At 41.3% G+C, this 18,808-nt stretch overlaps 1 protein-coding gene across 4 annotated transcripts in view; it reads left to right on the top strand.

The window, feature by feature from the left end:
- KAT7 (lysine acetyltransferase 7) overlaps window positions 1-18,808 on the top strand; it is a 292,481-nt gene that overhangs the window by 152,824 nt on the left and 120,849 nt on the right. The window lies entirely within an intron of this gene.

Raw genomic sequence — 18,808 nt, 5'->3', positions numbered from 1 at the left:
TTTAGTATAGCCCTTTTATATGATATTTTCTTTTTAATGTCACGGTGAGTCCACGGATCATCATAATTGCTATTGGGAATATCACCCTGGGCCTGCAGGAGGAGGCAAAGAGCACCACAGAAAAAGCTGTTAAATACCACTCCCCCTACCCACAATCCCCAGTCATTCTCTTTGCTTGTAGTTGCAAGGAGGTGGTAAAGTTAGGTATCTGATTCTTCTATCAAGAGTTTATTTTTTAAGCAAAGCAGCAGGTTTGCTTTGTTTTTTGGGGTGTAGTCATAGTCCATGTCAGTCTCTTCAGTAGAGCAATGGTGGCTTTTGAGCATTTGGGAACTTGGTGGGGGGGGGGGGGTATAATCCTCTCTGCGCCTCCCATGTAGTTTGTGCTGCCCTTCCTTTAAAAAGTCTGAGTAGGTTTATTCAGTCTTTTTTTCTTCTCCAAAGGTCCATGTAAGGAGTGTTCCCTTTCAAACTTGGTGAGCTGCCCTGCTGCCGGGCAGATTATTATTGAGGTAAGTGCTGTTCTTTATTTTTTGAAGAATAGACATGGCACTTAGGGGGTTAATTTATTTCTGACTGTTTCAGTTTTTCTTTAACTCATGGCAGTTTTGTGGGGCACTGTTGTGCATTTGGATGCAGCTGAGGCTTTTTTGTGGCACTTTTTATTAGGGGTATTATATATTTAATTCTTGTTGGGCTCTCGTGTGTGTTTAAAACGCCAGTAACATTTCTCCTGTTAAGTGTAGTCAGTCCACGGGTCATCCATTACTTATGAAATATATCTCTTCCTAACAGGAAACTGCAAGAGAATTACCCAGCAGAGCTGCTATATAGCTCCTCCCCTCACCTATCATACTCAGTCATTCTCTTGCAGCCTAACTAAAAAGGAAGCTGTGAGAGATCTGTGGTGTTTTTTAACTTAGTTTATTTCTACAATCAAAAGTTTGTTATTTTTAAATGGCACCGGAGTGTGCTGTTTATTCTCAGGCAGCATTAGAAGAAGAATCTGCCTGGGTTTTTTTCTATGGTCTTAGCAGACGTAACTAAGATCCACTGGCTGTTTCTCATCTGAGGAGTGAGGTAACTTCAGAGAAGGGGAATAGCCTGCAGGGCTCCCCTGCAACAAATGAGGTATGTGCAGTAATTTATTTTCTGAGGAATGGAATTGACTGAGAAAATACTGCTGATACCATTGTAAAGTAAGTTCAGCCTTAAATGCAGTGATAGCGACTGGTATCAGGCTGATGTGTGTGTGTGTGTGTGTACACTGAATGTATTTTTCTAAGGAATGGAATTGACTCTGAAAATACTGTTAATACTGAAATAATGTATGAGCCTTAACTGCAGTAAAAACGACTGGTAGCAGGCTTATTAATAATAATACATAATTTTCAAATGTATGTTTAAAACGTTTACTGGCTTGTTAATCGTTTTTGTGAGGTACTTGGTGATAAAACTTATTAGGGCATGATTTTTACCACATGGCCATTTTTGTTTTCTGCATAGAAACAGTTTCTGAGCTTCCCCACTGTTGTAATATGAGTGGGAGTGGCCTATTTCTTTCATGTAATTAGCAAGAGTCCATGAGCTAGTGACGTATGGGATATACATTCCTACCAGGAGGGGCAAAGTTTCCCAAACCTCAAAATGCCTATAAATACACCCCTCACCACACCCACAATTCAGTTTTACAAACTTTGCCTCCTATGGAGGTGGTGAAGTAAGTTTGTGCTAGATTCTACGTTGATATGCGCTCCGCAGCAGGTTGGAGCCCGGTTTTCCTCTCAGCGTGCAGTGAATGTCAGAGGGATGTGAGGAGAGTATTGCCTATTTGAATGCAGTGATCTCCTTCTACGGGGTCTATTTCATAGGTTCTCTGTTATCGGTCGTAGAGAGTCATCTCTTACCTCCCTTTTCAGATCGACGATATACTCATATATATATATATACCATTACCTCTGCTGATTTTCATTTCAGTACTGGTTTGGCTTTCTACAACATGTAGATGAGTGTCCTGGGGTAAGTAAGTAAGCTTATTTTCTGTGACACTCTAAGCTATGGTTAGGCACTTTTTTATAAAGTTCTAAATATATGTATTCAAACATTTATTTGCCTTGACTCAGGATGTTCAACATTCCTTATTTTCAGACAGTCAGTTTCATACTTGGGATGAATGCATTTGTTTCAATCATTTTTTCTTACCTTAAAAAATTTTGACTTTTTCCCTGTGGGCTGTTAGGCTCGCGGGGGCTGAAAATGCTTCATTTTATTGCGTCATTCTTGGCGCTGACTTTTTTGGCGCAAAATTTTTTTTTCTGTTTCCGGCGTCATACGTGTCGCCGGAAGTTGCGTCATTTTTTGACGTTTTTTTGCGTCAAAAGTGTCGGCGTTCCGGATGTGGCGTCATTTTTGGCGCCAAAAGCATTTAGGCGCCAAATAATGTGGGCGTCTTTTTTGGCGCTAAAAAATATGGGCGTCATTTTTGTCTCCACATTATTTAAGTCTCATTATTTATTGCTTCTGGTTGCTAGAAGCTTGTTCACTGGCATTTTTTTTCCCATTCCTGAAACTGTCATTTAAGGAATTTGATCAATTTTGCTTTATATGTTGTTTTTTCTTTTACATATTGCAAGATGTTCCACGTTGCAACTGAGTCAGAAGATACTTCAGGAAAATCGCTGCCCAGTGCTGGAGCTACCAAGCTAAGTGTATCTGCTATAAACTTTTGGTATCTGTTTCTCCAGCTGTTGTTTGTATTGCATGTCATGACAAACTTATTAATGCAGATAAAATTTCCTTTAGTACTGTTACATTACCTGTTGCTGTTCCGTCAACATCTAATTTTCAGAGTTCCTGATAATATAAGAGATTTTATTTTTTAAATCCATTAAGAAGGCTATGTCTGTTATTTCTCCTTCTAGTATACATAAAAGTCTTTTAAAACTTCTCTTTTTTGCAGATGAATTTTTAAATGAACATCATCATTCTGATACTGATAATGGTTCTTCTGGTTCAGAGATTTCTGTCTCAGAGGTTGATGCTGATAAATCTTTGTATTTGTTCAAGATGGAATTTATTCGTTCTTTATTTAAAGAAGTATTAATTGCATTAGAAATAGAGGATTCTGGTCCTCTTGATACTAAATCTAAACGTTTAAATAAGGTTTAAATCTCCTGTAGTTATTCCAGAAGTGTTTTCTCTCCCTGATGCTATTTCTGAAGTAATTTCCAGGGAATGGAATAATTTGGGTAATTCATTTACTCCTTCTAAACGTTTAAGCAATTATATCCTGTGCCATCTGACAGATTAGAGTTTTGGGACAAAATCTCTAAGGTTAATGGGGCTGTCTCTACTCCTGCTATACGTACTACTATTCCTATGGCAGATAGTACTTCATTTAAGGATCCTTTAGATAGGAAAATTGAATCCTTTCTAAGAAAAGCTTACTTATGTTCAGGTAATCTTCTTAGACTTGCTATATTTTTAGCGGATGTTGTTGCAGCTTCAACTTTTTGCTTTAGCGCAAAAAGTAACAGATCATAATTTTATAGCATTATTATTATTCTATAACATGCTAATAATTTTATTTGTGATACCATCTTTTGATATCATTAGAGTTGATGTCAGGTATATGTTTCTAGCTATTTTAGCTAGAAAAGCTTTATGGCTTAAAACTTGGAATGCTGATATGTCTTCTAAGTCAACTTTGCTTTCCTTTTCTTTCCAGGGTAATAAATTATTCGATTTTCAGTTGGATTCTATTATCTCAACTGTTACTGGAGGGAAGGGAATTTTTTTACCAAAGGATAAAAAAATCTAAGGTAAATTTAGGTCTAATAATCATTTTCGTTCCTTTCCTCACAACAAGGAACAAAAGCCTGGTCCTTCATCCTCAGGAGCGGTATCAGTTTGGAAACCTTTTCCAGTTTGGAATATATCCAAGCCTTATAGAAACCTATAGCCAGCTCCTAAATACCCATGAAGGTGCGGCCCTCTTTCCAGCTCAGCTGGTATGGGGCAGTTTGTTTTCTTCAAGGAAATTTGGATCAATTCCGTTCACAATCTCTGGTTTCAGAACATTGTTTCAGAAAGGTACAGAATTGGCTTCAAGTTAAGGCCTCCTGCAAAGAGATTTTTTTTTTCCCCGTGTCCCAGTAAACACAGCAAAGGCTCAGCATTTCTGAAATGTGTTTCAGATCTAGAGTTGGCTGGAGTAATTATGCCAGTTCCAGTTCTTGAACAGGGGCTGGGGTTTTATTCTATCTCTTCATTGTACCAAAGAAGGTCAATTCCTTCAGACCAGTTCCGGATCTATCTATATTGAATCGTTATGTAAGGATACCAACATTCAAGATGGTAACTGTAGGACTATCCTGCCTTTTGTTTAGCAAGGGCATTATATGTCTACAATAGATTTACAGGATGTATATCTGCATATTCCGATTCATCCAGATCACTTTTAGTGTCTGAGATTCTCTTTTTAGACAAGCATTACCAGTTTTGTGGCTCTACCGTTTGTCTAGCGTCGGCTCCAAGAATTTTTTTCAAAGGTTCTCGGTGCCCTTCTGTCTGTAATCAGAGAACAGGGTTTTGGTATTTCCTTATTTGGACGATATCTTGGTACTTGCTCAGTCTTCACATTTTCGCAGAATCTCATACGAATCGACTTGTGTTGTTTCTTCAAGATCATGGTTGGAGGATCAATTTACCATTCAGTTCATTGTTTCCTCAGACAAGGGTAACCTTTTTAGGTTTCCGGATAGATTCAGTGTCTATGACTCTGTCCTTGTCAGATAAGAGAAATTTAACATTGATATCAGCTTGTCAAAACCTTCAGTCACAATCATTCCCTTTGGTAGCCTTATGCATGGAAATTTTAGGTCTTAGGACTGCCGCATCGGATGCGATCTCCTTTGCTCGTTTTCACATGCGACCTCTTCAGCTCTGTATGCTGAACCAGTGGTGCAGGGATTACACAGATATCTCAATTAATATCTTTAAACCGATTATACGACATGGTGGTCAGTTAACCATCGTTTAGTTCAGGGGGCTTCTTTGTTCTTCCGACCTGGACTATAATCTCAACAGATGCAAGTCTTACACGTTGGGGAGCTGTGTGGGGGTCTCTGACGGCACAAGGGGTTTGGGAATCTCAGGAGGTGAGATTACCGTTCAATATTTTGAACTCCGTGCAATTTTCAGAGCTCTTCAGTCTTGGCCTCTTCTGAAGAGAGAGTTGTTCATTTGTTTTCAGATAGACAATGTCACAGCTGTGGCATACATCAATCATCAAGGAGGGACTCACAGTCCTCTGGCTATGAAAGAAGTATCTCGAATTTTGGTTTGGGCGGAATCCAGCTCCTGTCTAATCTCTGCGGTTCATATCCCAGGTATAGACAATTGGGAAGCGGATTATCTCAGTCGCCAAACGTTGCATCCGGGCGAATGGTCTCTTCACCCAGAGGTATTTCTTCAGATTGTTCAAATGTGGGAACTCCCAGAAATAGATCTGATGGCTTCTCATCTAAACAAGAAACTTCCCTGGTATCTGTCCAGATCCCGGGATCCTCGGGCGGAAGCAGTGGATACATTATCACTTCCTTGGAAGTATCATCCTGCCTATATCTTTCCGCCTCTAGTTCTTCTTCCAAGAGTATTCTCCAAGATTCTAAAGGAATGCTCGTTTGTTCTGCTGGTAGCTCCAGCATGGCCTCACAGGTTTTGGTATGCGGATCTTGTCCGGATGGCCTCTTGCCAGCTGTGGACTCTTCCGTTAAGACCAGACTTTCTGTCGCAAGGTCCTTTTTTCCATCAGGATCTCAAATCCTTAAATTTTAAGGTATGGAGTTTGAACGCTTGATTCTTGGTCAAAGAAGGTTTCTCTGACTCTGTGATTAATACTATGTGACAGGCTCGTAAATCTGTATCTAGAGAGATATATTATAGAGTCTGGAAGACTTATATTTCTTAGTGTCTTTCTCATCATTTTTTCTTGGCATTCTTTTTGAATACCGAGAATTTTTCAGTTTCTTCAGGATGGTTTAGATAAAGGTTTGTCCGCAAGTTCCTTGAAAGGACAAATCTCTGCTCTTTCTGTTCTTTTTTTCACAGAAGGATTGCTAATCTTCCTGATATTCATTGTTTTGTACAAGCTTTGGTTCGTATAAAACCTGTCATTAAGTCAATTTCTCCTCCTTGGAGTTTGAATTTGGTTCTGGGGGCTTTTCAAGCTCCTCCTTTTGAACCCATGCATTCTTTGGTCGTTATATTACTTTCTTGGAAAGTTTTGTTTCTTTTGGCCATCTCTTCTGCCAGAAGAGTCTCTGAATTATCTGCTCTTTCTTGTGAGTCTCCTTTTCTGATTTTTCATCAGGATAAGGCGGTGCTGCGAACTTCTTTTGAATTTTTTACCTAAGGTTGTGAATTCTAACAACCTTAGTAGAGAAATTGTGGTTCCTTCATTATGTCCTAATCCTATGAATTCTAAGGAGAAATCATTGCATTTTTTGGATGCTGTTAGAGCTTTGTATTATTATGTTTAAGCTACTAAGTCTTTCCGAAAGACTTCTAGTCTATTTGTCATCTTTTCCGGTTCTAGAAAAGGCCAGAAAGCTTCTGCCATTTCTTTGGCATCTTGGTTGAAATCTTTATTTCATCATGCCTATGTCGAGTCAGGTACAATTCCGCCTCGAAGGATTACAGTTCATTCTACTAGGTCAGTTTCTACTTCCTGGGCGTTTAGGAATGAAGCTTCGATTGATCAGATTTGCAAAGCAGCAACTTGGTCCTCTTTGCATACTTTTTCTAAATTCTACCATTTTGATGTGTTTTCTTCTTCTGAAGCAGTTTTTGGTAGAAAAGTACTTCAGGCAGTGGTTTCAGTTTGAATCTTCTGCTTATGTTTTTCATTAAACTTTATTTTGGGTGTGGATTATTTTCAGCAGGAATTGGCTGTCTTTATTTTATCCCTCCCTCTCTAGTGACTCTTGTGTGGAAAGATCCACATCTTGGGTAGTCATTATCCCATACGTCACTAGCTCATGGACTCTTGCTAATTACATGAAAGAAAACATAATTTATGTAAGAACTTACCTGATAAATTCATTTCTTTCATATTAGCAAGAGTCCATGAGGCCCGCCCTTTTTTGTGGTGGTTATGATTTTTTTGTATAAAGCACAATTATGCCAATTCCTTATTTTATATGCTTTCGCACTTTTTTCTTATCACCCCACTTCTTGGCTATTCGTTAAACTGAATTGTGGGTGTGGTGAGGGGTGTATTTATAGGCATTTTAAGGTTTGGGAAACTTTGCCCCTCCTGGTAGGAATGTATATCCCATACGTCACTAGCTCATGGACTCTTGCTAATATGAAAGAAATGAATTTATCAGGTAAGTTCTTACATAAATTATGTTTTTAGCGCTTTTTTGCGCAGTAAAAATTCAGTGACAATCTGTCTACTTCATCCTCCATGATCCAGATCGTCTCTAGAGAGCTCAGGGGTCTTCAAAATCCATTTTGAGGGAGGTAATCAGGCACACCAGTCCTGTGACAGTGTATTTGACTGTGAGAAAAACGTTAATTATATAATTGTTATCCGTTTTTGGGTACTATGGGGTTAATCATCCATTTGCTGGTGGGTGCAATCCTTTGCTAACTTAATACATTTACTGTGAAAATTTGGTTGCTATAACTATTTTGGTCATTGTTATTTCAACTGTGTCAGTTTTTCTGTGCTTCTTAAAGGCACAGTAACGTTTTTTATATTGCTTGTAAATTAATTTTGAAAAGTATTTCCAAGTTTTGCTAGTCTCATTGCTAGTTTAAACATGTCTGACTCAGATGAATCTCTTTGTTCACTATGTTTAAAGGTCAATGTGGAGCCCAATAGAAATTTGTGTACTAATTGCATTGATGCTACTTTAAATAAAAGTCAATCTTTACATGTAAAGAAATTATCACCAGACGACGAGGGGGAAGTTATGCCGACTAACTCTCCTCACGTGTCAGTACCTTCGCCTCCCGCTCAGGAGGTGAGTGATTTTGTGGCGCCAAGTACATCAGGGAGGCCCTTACAAATCACTTTGCAAGACATGGCTACTGTTATGACAGAAGTATTATCTAAATTGCCAGAATTAAGAGGCAAGCGCGATAGCTCTGGGTTAAGGATTGAGCGCGCGGATGAGATGAGAGCCATGTCAGATACTGCGTCACAGTTTGCAGAACGTGAGGACGGAGAGCTTCATTCTGTGGGTGACGGATCTGATCCAGGGAGACTGGATTCAGAGATTTCCAATTTTAAATTTAAGCTAGAGAACCTCCGCACATTGCTAGGGGAGGTATTAGCGGCTCTGAATGATTGTAACACGGTTGCAATTCCAGAGAAATTATGTAGGTTGGATAGATACTATGCGGTACCGGTGTGTACTGACGTATTTCCTATACCAAAAAGGCTTACAGAGATTATTAGCAAGGAGTGGGATAGACCGGGTGTGCCTTTTACCCCTCCTCCCATATTTAGGAAAATGTTTCCTATTGACGCCACCACACGAGACTTATGGCAGACGGTCCCTAAGGTGGAGGGAGCAGTTTCTACTTTAGCTAAGCGTACCACTATCCCGGTGGAGGATAGTTGTGCCTTTTCAGATCCAATGGATAAAAAATTAGAGGGTTACCTTAAGAAAATGTTTGTTCAACAAGGTTTTATTTTACAGCCCCTCGCATGCATTGCGCCTGTCACTGCTGCGGCAGCATTCTGGTTTGAGTCTCTGGAAGAGGCCATTCGCTCAGCTCCATTGGATGAAATAATCGACAAGCTTAAGACACTTAAGCTAGCTAACGCATTTGTTTCTGATGCCGTTGTGCATTTTACCAAACTTACGGCTAAGAACTCCGGATTCGCCATCCAAGCGCGCAGAGCGCTATGGCTTAAATCCTGGTCAGCTGACGTGACTTTTAAATCTAAATTGCTTAATATTCCTTTCAAAGGGCAGACCTTATTCGGGCCCGGCTTGAAAGAAATTATTGCTGACATTACGGGACGAAAGGGCCATGCTCTACCTCAGGACAGGGCCAAATCAAAGGCCAAACAGTCTAATTTTCGTGCCTTTCGTAACTTCAAGGCAGGAGCAGCATCAACTTCCTCCGCTCCAAAACAGGAAGGAGCTGTTGCTCGTTACAGACAGGGCTGGAAAGTTAACCAGTCCTGGAACAGGGGCAAGCAGGCCAAGAAACCTGCTGCTGCCCCCAAAACAGCATGAAGAGAGGGCCCCCTATCCGGAAACGGATCTAGTGGGGGGCAGACTTTCTCTCTTCGCCCAGGCTTGGGCAACAGATGTCCAGGATCCCTGGGCGTTGGAGATCATATCTCAGGGATATCTCCTGGACTTCAAACTTCTCCTCCACGGGGAAGATTTCATCTTTCAAGGTTATCAGCAAACCAAATAAAGAAAGAGGCGTTTCTACGCTGTGTACAAGACCTCTTACTAATGGGGGTAATCCACCCAGTTCCACGGACGGAACACGGGCAGGGATTCTATTCAAACCTATTTGTGGTTCCCAAGAAAGAGGGAACCTTCAGGCCAATCTTGGACTTAAAAATCCTAAACAAATTTCTAAGAGTTCCATCATTCAAAATGGAAACTATTCGAATCATCCTTCCCATGATCCAAGAGGGTCAGTACATGACCACAGTGGATCTTAAGGATGCCTACCTTCACATACCGATTCACAAGGACCATTACCGGTATCTGAGATTTGCCTTCCTAGACAGGCATTACCAGTTTGTAGCTCTTCCCTTCGGATTAGCTACGGCTCCAAGAATCTTTACAAAAATTCTAGGATCACTTCTGGCGGTACTAAGACCGCGAGGCATAGCGGTGACTCCGTACCTAGACGACATTCTGATACAAGCGTCAAGTTTTCAAACTGCCAAGTCTCATACAGAGATAGTTCTGGCATTTCTGAGGTCGCATGGGTGGAAGGTGAACGTGGAAAAGAGTTCTCTATTACCACTTACAAGAGTTCCCTTTCTAGGGACTCTTATAGATTCTGTAGAGATGAAAATTTACCTGACAGAGGCCAGGTTATTAAAACTTCTAAATGCTTGCCGTGTCCTTCACTCCATTCCACACCAGTCAGTAGCTCAGTGCATGGAAGTAATCGGCTTAATGGTAGCGGCAATGGACATAGTACCATTTGCGCGCCTGCATCTCAGACCGCTGCAATTGTGCATGCTAAGTCAGTGGAACGGGGATTACTCAGATTTGTCCCCCCTACTAAATCTGGATCAAGAGACCAGAGATTCTCTTCTATGGTGGCTTTCTCGGCCACATCTGTCCAAGGGGATGACCTTTCGCAGGCCAGATTGGACGATTGTAACAGACGCCAGCCTTCTAGGCTGGGGCGCAGTCTGGAATTCCCTGAAAGCTCAGGGATTATGGACTCAGGAGGAGAAACTCCTCCCAATAAATATTCTGGAGTTAAGAGCAATATTCAATGCTCTCCTAGCTTGGCCTCAGTTAGCAACTCTGAGGTTCATCAGATTTCAGTCGGACAACATCACGACTGTGGCTTACATCAACCATCAAGGGGGAACCAGAAGTTCCCTAGCGATGTTGGAAGTCTCAAAGATAATTCGCTGGGCAGAGTCTCACTCTTGCCACCTGTCAGCGATCTACATCCCAGGCGTGGAGAACTGGGAGGCGGATTTTCTAAGTCGCCAGACTTTTCATCCGGGGGAGTGGGAGCTTCATCCGGAGGTCTTTGCTCAACTGATTCGTCGTTGGGGCAAACCAGATCTGGATCTCATGGCGTCTCGTCAGAACGCCAAGCTTCCTTGTTACGGATCCAGGTCCAGGGACCCGGGAGCGGTGCTGATAGATGCTCTGACAGCCCCTTGGGTCTTCAACATGGCTTATGTGTTTCCACCATTCCCGATGCTTCCTCGTTTGATTGCCAAGATCAAACAGGAGAGAGCTTCGGTGATTCTGATAGCGCCTGCGTGGCCACGCAGGACCTGGTATGCAGACCTAGTGGACATGTCGTCCTGTCCACTGTGGTCTCTGCCTCTGAGACAGGACCTTCTAATTCAGGGTCCTTTCAAACATCCAAATCTAATTTCTCTGAGGCTGACTGCATGGAGATTGAACGCTTGATTCTATCAAAGCGTGGCTTCTCGGAGTCGGTTATTGATACCTTAATACAGGCTAGGAAGCCTGTTACCAGAAAAATTTACCATAAGATATGGCGTAAATATTTACATTGGTGCGAATCCAAGAGTTACTCATGGAGTAAGGTTAGGATTCCTAGGATATTGTCCTTTCTACAAGAGGGTTTAGAAAAGGGCTTATCTACTAGTTCGTTAAAGGGACAGATTTCTGCTCTGTCTATTCTTCTACACAAACGTCTGGCTGAAGTTCCAGACGTTCAGGCTTTCTGTCAGGCTTTAACTAGGATTAAGCCTGTGTTTAAGTCTGTTGCTCCGCCGTGGAGCTTAAACTTAGTTCTTAATGTTCTTCAAGGCGTTCCATTTGAACCCCTTCATTCCATTGATATCAAGCTGTTATCTTGGAAAGTTCTGTTTTTGATGGCTATTTCCTCGGCTCGAAGAGTCTGAGTTATCTGCCTTACATTGTGATTCTCCTTATCTGATTTTTCATTCAGACAAGGTAGTCCTGCATACTAAACCTGGGTTCTTACCTAAGGTAGTTACTAACAGGAATACAGGTATACCCCGCTCATACAGCGGGTTAGGGACCGGAGCGCCGCTGTAAAGTGAAAACCGCCTTAAAGTGAAACAAGGCAGTTTTAGCTTTCTTTCCACTTGCCAGTGTGTTTAAAAACTTGAAAACATGTTTGAACTAACATATATTAGGGGTGCAATAGGGCTAGGTTTAATTTAACACTAGCACAGCACAGAATTCAATAAATACTGTACTTGTAAAATAGTGACAATTATTGTAGTAAAATTTGCCAAACTATAGCACTGAGACACAGATTGCACTGTAATGCTGTAAACAGAGTGAACTGTGCATAACAAAATAGTGCCAGTCACTTTTCTCACAAACTCACAATGATTACAGCACTATTTCATAATCCTTGGAGGTTGAACTTCAGCTCCACAAAGCGCTGTATTAGCGAAGCGCTGTAAAGTGAGGTATACCTGTATCAATCAAGAGATTGTTGTTCCTTCTTTGAAGAAGGGTTAGGACACAGAGATGGAACGACTTTTGCATAATCTGGACGTAGTCCGTGCCCTGAAATTCTATTTGCAGGCAACTAAGGATTTTTGTCAAACTTCTTCCCTGTTTGTCGTTTACTCTGGACAGAGGAGAGGTCAAAAGGCTTCGGCTACCTCTTTTTGGCTTCGTAGCATAATACGCTTAGCCTATGAGACTACTGGACAGCAGCCTCCTGAAAGGATTACAGCTCATTCAACTAGAGCTGTGGCTTCCACCTGGGCCTTTAAAAATGAGGCCTCTGTTGAACAGATTTGCAAGGCTGCGACTTGGTCTTCGCTTCACACTTTTTCAAAATTTTACAAATTTGACACTTTTGCTTCGTCGGAGGCTATTTTTGGGAGAAAGGTACTTCAGGCAGTGGTTCCTTCTGTTTAATGTTCCTGCCTTGTCCCTCCCTTCATCCGTGTACTTTAGCTTTGGTATTGGTATTCCATAAGTAATGGATGACCCGTGGACTGACTACACTTAACAGGAGAAAACATAATTTATGCTTACCTGATAAATTCCTTTCTCCTGTAGTGTAGTCAGTCCACGGCCCGCCCTGTTTTTACGGCAGGTCTAAATTTTAATTAAACTCCAGTCACCACTGTACCCTATGGTTCCTCCTTTCTCGTCTGCTTTGGTCGAATGACTGAGTATGATAGGTGAGGGGAGGAGCTATATAGCAGCTCTGCTGGGTAATTCTCTTGCAGTTTCCTGTTAGGAAGAGATATATTCCATAAGTAATGGATGACCCGTGGACTGACTACACTACAGGAGAAAGGAATTTATCAGGTAAGCATAAATTATGTTTTTATTTACAGGCAGTTTCATTAGGCATTTAGAATTCTGTGTTTTTCTCCCGGCTGTGTTTTTTTACTGTGATACTGTCATGCCTACCGGGAGGTTGTGTAGACGCCCAAGATGGGCGGAGTTTTGTTTGGTGCGAGGGTTGCGCGCTCTTCCTCTCAGTATTACTTTTACTTCGTAAGTGAGAGTTTGTTCAGCTGCTGCTGCTGCGATACTGGGTGTGTGTCTTCGTAGGAGGGGTTTGACAGTGAGGTCCGGATCGTTTAGGAGTTTTTTCCGGGTGGTAGGTGGCTGGCTAAGCACCTCAGTTGGGTTTGTTAGGTGTAGAGATGCTTGTAAGGGCTCAGGGCTGGTTGGTTTTTTTTTTTTCTGGGCTTTGTTTTTGGGTAATGTTATTTAAAGAGACAGTAACGTTTTATTATAGTTTTTTTCAGACAAATTTTATTTTTTTTGTTTAATTTGTGTGTATAATGGACCAAGAGGACTTGCAAGCGGTTACCTGCAATTTATGTCTAGATGCTAATGTAAAGCCACCTATCCCTTTCTGTTCCTCATGTATAGAGTGAACCTTACAGTATAAGGATAGTTTTATTGATACAGAGCTTTCATTTTCTAAGGAAAATGTTGTTCAGGAGTCTCCTGTTCAAGCTGTAGCGCAGCTTTCTTCCCCATTCATCCCAATCTCTATCCTCTTCACATGCAGTGCCTTGCGTTTCATCTCAGGTTGTTTTTTCTTTGCAGGATATGGCTACTCACATATCCTCTGCTGTATCTTAGGCTTTGTCTGCTTTTCCTGTGTTGCAGGGTAAGCGCAAAAGTATTTCTGATTCTGTTGCAGTTATGTCTGTTTTTTTCCATAGTACTGAGGAAGAAGATACTTCAGTAGCGTCTGAAGGTGAAATTTCAGATTCTGATAGTGTGACTCCTTTGGCTGATTCTGAGGTTGTTTCTTTCAGATGTAAGCTGGAGCACCTCAGTTTGTTACTCAGGGAGGTTTTGGCTACTTTGGATGACTGATTCGACGGTCATAGTTACTCCCAAGAAGGCTAGTAAACTTAACAAATTTCTTCAGGTTCCTTCTGTGGCGGAGGTTTTTCCTGTTCCAGATCGTGTTTCAGAAATGATTTCATGGGAATGGGAGAAGCCTGGAATTCCTTTTTCTCCTCCTGTTTTTAGGAAGATGTTTTCTATTGCGGACTCTTTTTTTTTTTTTTTTTTTTTTTAAGTAATCTTGGCAGACGGCTCCTAAGGTAGAGGGAGCTATTTCCACTGTAGCTAAGAAGACCACTATTCCTATTGAGGATAGTTGTTCTTTTAAGGATCCCATGGATAAGAAGTTGGAAGCTTTACTTAAAAAGATGTATGTTCACCAGGGGTTCCAATGGCAACCTACTGTGTGTATTGCTACAATTACCAGTGTGGCTGCATATTGGTTTGATGCATTGTCTCATTCTCTTCAACAGGAGTCTCCTCTGGAGGAAATTCAGAATAGAATTAAGGCTTTAAAATTGGCAAATTCTTTTATTGCGGACGCTTCTCTACAGGTCATCAAGTTGGGAGCAAAAATTTCCGACTTTGCTGTTTTGGGTTTGGCTCAAAGACCTTGTATCAGTTTGTTAAAATTCTCCTTATTTCTCATTTGAACATTTTTTTGTCTAGTCTAGTTCTCCTATAAACTGTTATTATTAATCCTTTTCAAATCTGGATTTGAAGATTTTAATTTGCTCTTGAGGTTTTTTCCTATTCAATATACTATCTGTATTATATTCTAGAGAATGGTTATGCTGATTCCCTCTTGGGACTGTACTATTTCTATGGAAATTGGTACTTATTTTCAGGATTCTTTAGAATTTGAATATAACCTTAGTAGAGCATATTCACGTACTGTTTATTTTTAGCTCAGCTTTATCTGTGGCTGACATTACTGTTCTCTCATCCTTTGTTGAGTAGTTAGCATAAGCAGTTTCAGATTCTCAAGTATATTACTCTGTTTATTTACTTTAGATGTATTCATTTAATTATATTTACTATACATATTATTATGGTTTCAAATATATTTTATTATCTCTATCTTGTTAGGATAATAATTTGTTTGATTTCTATTATCTTCATTATTTCTGGAGGTTTAGATTTTTTTCTGCCCTACTTTTAGTCCGGTGATGTAGATTAGTTGGTGAATGTCCTGACTACAAACGCTTGTTCTAGGTCCAAGGGTCATAGATTCATATCCCAGCAGGGTTAATACAGCCCTTTGGCCTTTTGAGATCAAATTATTTAGTTCCATTTATTTGGGTAATAATAACTTCTGTTTTTATCAGCTGCTAATTTGGTTAACTTTGAGTGTAAGAACTGAAAAAGCGTTTTTTTTTTTTTTTTTTGTATTTTTATGGGAGAAAAACGCTATATATAATTACTAGTTATTGGACTGCATGAAGGTTCGCTTCTCAAACCAGCCCTTCTGGTAGGGGGCAGATTAAATTGTTTTTGGATGAACTCGGTCCAAAATCTGTATTACTCTTAGGGTTTGAATAGATTTTTAGAATGAGACCTCCTATGGGAAGAATCTTTCTTTCTAGGTACACTCTGTGAATTTTTTTTCTGTAGTGATTATACCAATTCTTGTAGCAGGAGCAGGGTTTGGGTTTCTATTCAACTCTATTCTTTCTCACCTTCTCCTAATTTTAAGAAAATGTATCCCATATCTGACACTGTTCGGTACTCTTGGCAAACAGTCCCTAAGGTGGAGGGAGCTATATCTACTCTGGCTAAGTGTACAACTATTCCTATTGAGGACAGTTGTGCTTTTAAAGACCCTATGGATAAGAAATTGGAGGGTCTTCTAAAGAAGTTGTTTATTCATCAGGGTTTCCTTTTACAACCAACGGCCTACATTGTACCAGTTACCACTGCGGCGGCCTTCTGGTTTGATGCCTTAGAGTCTCTCAGGACTGAGACTCCGTTTGGAGGATATTATAGATAGAATTAAGGCTCTTAAGCTGGCTAATTCTTTTATTACAGACGCCGCCTTTCAGATTGCCAAATTGGCAGCTAAGAATGCCGGATTTGCCATTTTAGAGCGTTATGGTTAAAATCTTGGTCTGCTAATGTGTCATCTAAGTCAAAGCTTTTGGCTATCCCTTTCAAAGGAAAAAACCCTATTCGGGCCTGACATGAAAGAAATCATTTCTGACATTACGGGAGGTAAGGGTCAGCTACCTCAGGATAGAACTGCTAAACTGAGGGGTAAACAAAATAATTTTCGTTCCTTTCGGAACTTTAAAGGAGTGCCCTCTTCTTCATCTTTTGCTCCGGCCAAGTCCGTCTGGAGACCCAACCAGGCTTGGAACAAGGGTAAACAACCCAAGAAGCCCGCTGCTGCTACCAAGACAGCATAAAGGGGCGGCCCCCGATCCGGGACCGGTTCTAGTAGGCCGCGGGGCATTGCAGTGGCGCCTTATCTGGACGATATTCTGATCCAGGCATCGTCTTACCATCTGACCAAGTCTCATACAGACATGGTTCTGTCCTTTCTGAGGACTCACGGGTGGAAGGTGAATCTAGAAAAGAGTTCATTAATTCCACAGACAAGGGTTCCCTTTTTGGGAACTCTAATAGATTCCATATCTATGAAAATTTTCTTGACGGAGGTCAGAAAGTTAAAGATTCTGAATACATGCTAAGCTCTTCAGTCCAATCCTTGGCCATCAGTGTCTCGGTGCATGGAGGTAATTGGATTGATGGTGGCGGCAATGGACATCATTCCGTTTGCTCGTTTTCATCTCAGACCACTACAACTGAGCATGGTCAGGCAGTGGAATGGAGATTATGCAAATTTGTCTCCTCAGATCTGGATCAGGAGACAAGAGACTCTCTTCTTTGGTGGTTGTCGCCGGATTATCTGTCCCAAGGGACGTGCTTCCGCAGACCCTCATGGGTGATAGTGACAATGGACGCCAGTCTACTAGGTTGGGGTGCAGTCTGGAATTCCCTGAAGGCTCAGGGTGTGTGGACTCAGTCGGAGTCTCTTCTTCCAATCAATGTTCTGGAATTGAGAGCAATATTCAATGCGCTTCAGGCGTGGCCTCAGTTGGCTTCGGTCGGTCAACATCACGACTGTGGCTTACATCAATCATCAGGGAGGAACAAGGAGTTCCTTAGCGATGACAGAAGTATCCAAGATAATTCGGTGGGTGGAGGCTCACTCTTGTTATCTGTCAGCAATCTACATCCCAGGAGTGGACAACTGGGAAGCGGACTTTTTAAGCAGACAGACGTTTCATCCGGGGGAGTGGGATCTCCATCCAGAGGTCTTTGCCACTGTGATCCTCAGATGGGGCAGACCGGAATTGGATCTGATGGCGTCTCGTCAGAATGCCAAGCTTCCAAGATACGGATCCAGGTCAAGGGATCCTCAGGCCGAACTGATAGATGCCTTGGCAGTTAAACCTAGCTTATGTGTTAACACCATTTGCTCTCCGCCCCCGGGTGTTTGCTCGGATTAAACGGTAGAGGGCTTCAGTAATTCTAATCGCGCCTGCGTGGCCTTGCAGGACTTGGTATGCCGATCTAGTGGACATGTCCTCTCTGCCGCCGTGGAAGCTTCCATCGAGGCAGGACCTTCTCATTCAGGGACCCTTCCAACATCCGAATCTAGTTTCTCTGCAACTGACTGCTTGGAGATTGAACGCTTGATTTTATCTAAGCGGGGGTTCTCTGATTTGGTCATTGATACTTTGATTCAGGCACGTAAGACTGTTACTAGAAAGATCTACCATAAGATATGGTGTATATATCTTTATTGGTGCGAATCCAAGGGCTACTCATGGAGTAGAGTTAGGATTCCCAGGATTCTGTCTTTTCTCCAAGAAGGATTGGAGAAAAGGTTATCAGCAAGTTCATTAAAGGGACAAATCTCTGCTTTGTCAATTTTACTACACAAACGTTTGGCAGATGTTCCAGACGTTCAGTTTTTTCTCTTGTTAAGTGTATCCAGTCCACGGATCATCCATTACTTATGGGATATTAACTCCTCCCCAACAGGAAGTGCAAGAGGATTCACCCAACAGAGCTGCTACATAGCTCCTCCCCTAACTGCCATTACCAGTCATTCTCTTGCACCCAACGAATAGATAGGATGTGTGAGAGGACTGTGGTGATTATACTTAGTTTCATACCTTCAATCAAAAGTTTGTTATTTTATAATAGCACCGGAGTGTGTTATTCCTTCTCTGGTAGAATTTGAAGAAGAATCTACCTGAGTTTTTCTATGATTTTAGCCGGAGTAGTTAAGATCATATTGCTGTTTCTCGGCCATCTGAGGAGAGGTAAACTTCAGATCAGGGGACAGCGGTCAGATTAATCTGCAAAGAGGTATGTAGCAGCTTATTATTTTCTGACAATGGAATTGATGAGAAAATTCTGCCATACCGATATAATGTTAACTCAGCCTTAAATGCAGTAGCAGCAACTGGTATCAGGCTGTCATGTATGTATATTTTACACTTCAGTATTCTGGGGAATGGCACTTCACTGGAATTATACTGTATGCATAAAACTTTAGCCTAATTTGCAGGGACTAGCAACAGGCTTTTTAATAACACTCAATTTATTAATGTTAAACGTTTTTTGCTGGCATGTAAAATCGTTTAATTTTCTGAGGTACTGGGTGAAAAAATATTTTGGGCACTATTTTTTTCCACTTGGCAGTCGTTTTATTTAATTTATGACAGTTTACTGATCTCTCTCACTGTTATGTGTGAGGGGGAGGGACCTTTTTT

This window comes from Bombina bombina, chromosome 1 (genome assembly GCF_027579735.1).
Source record: "Bombina bombina isolate aBomBom1 chromosome 1, aBomBom1.pri, whole genome shotgun sequence".
In the NCBI taxonomy this organism is placed as follows: domain Eukaryota; kingdom Metazoa; phylum Chordata; class Amphibia; order Anura; family Bombinatoridae; genus Bombina; species Bombina bombina.
This window is presented reverse-complemented; position numbering and strand designations above follow the sequence as displayed.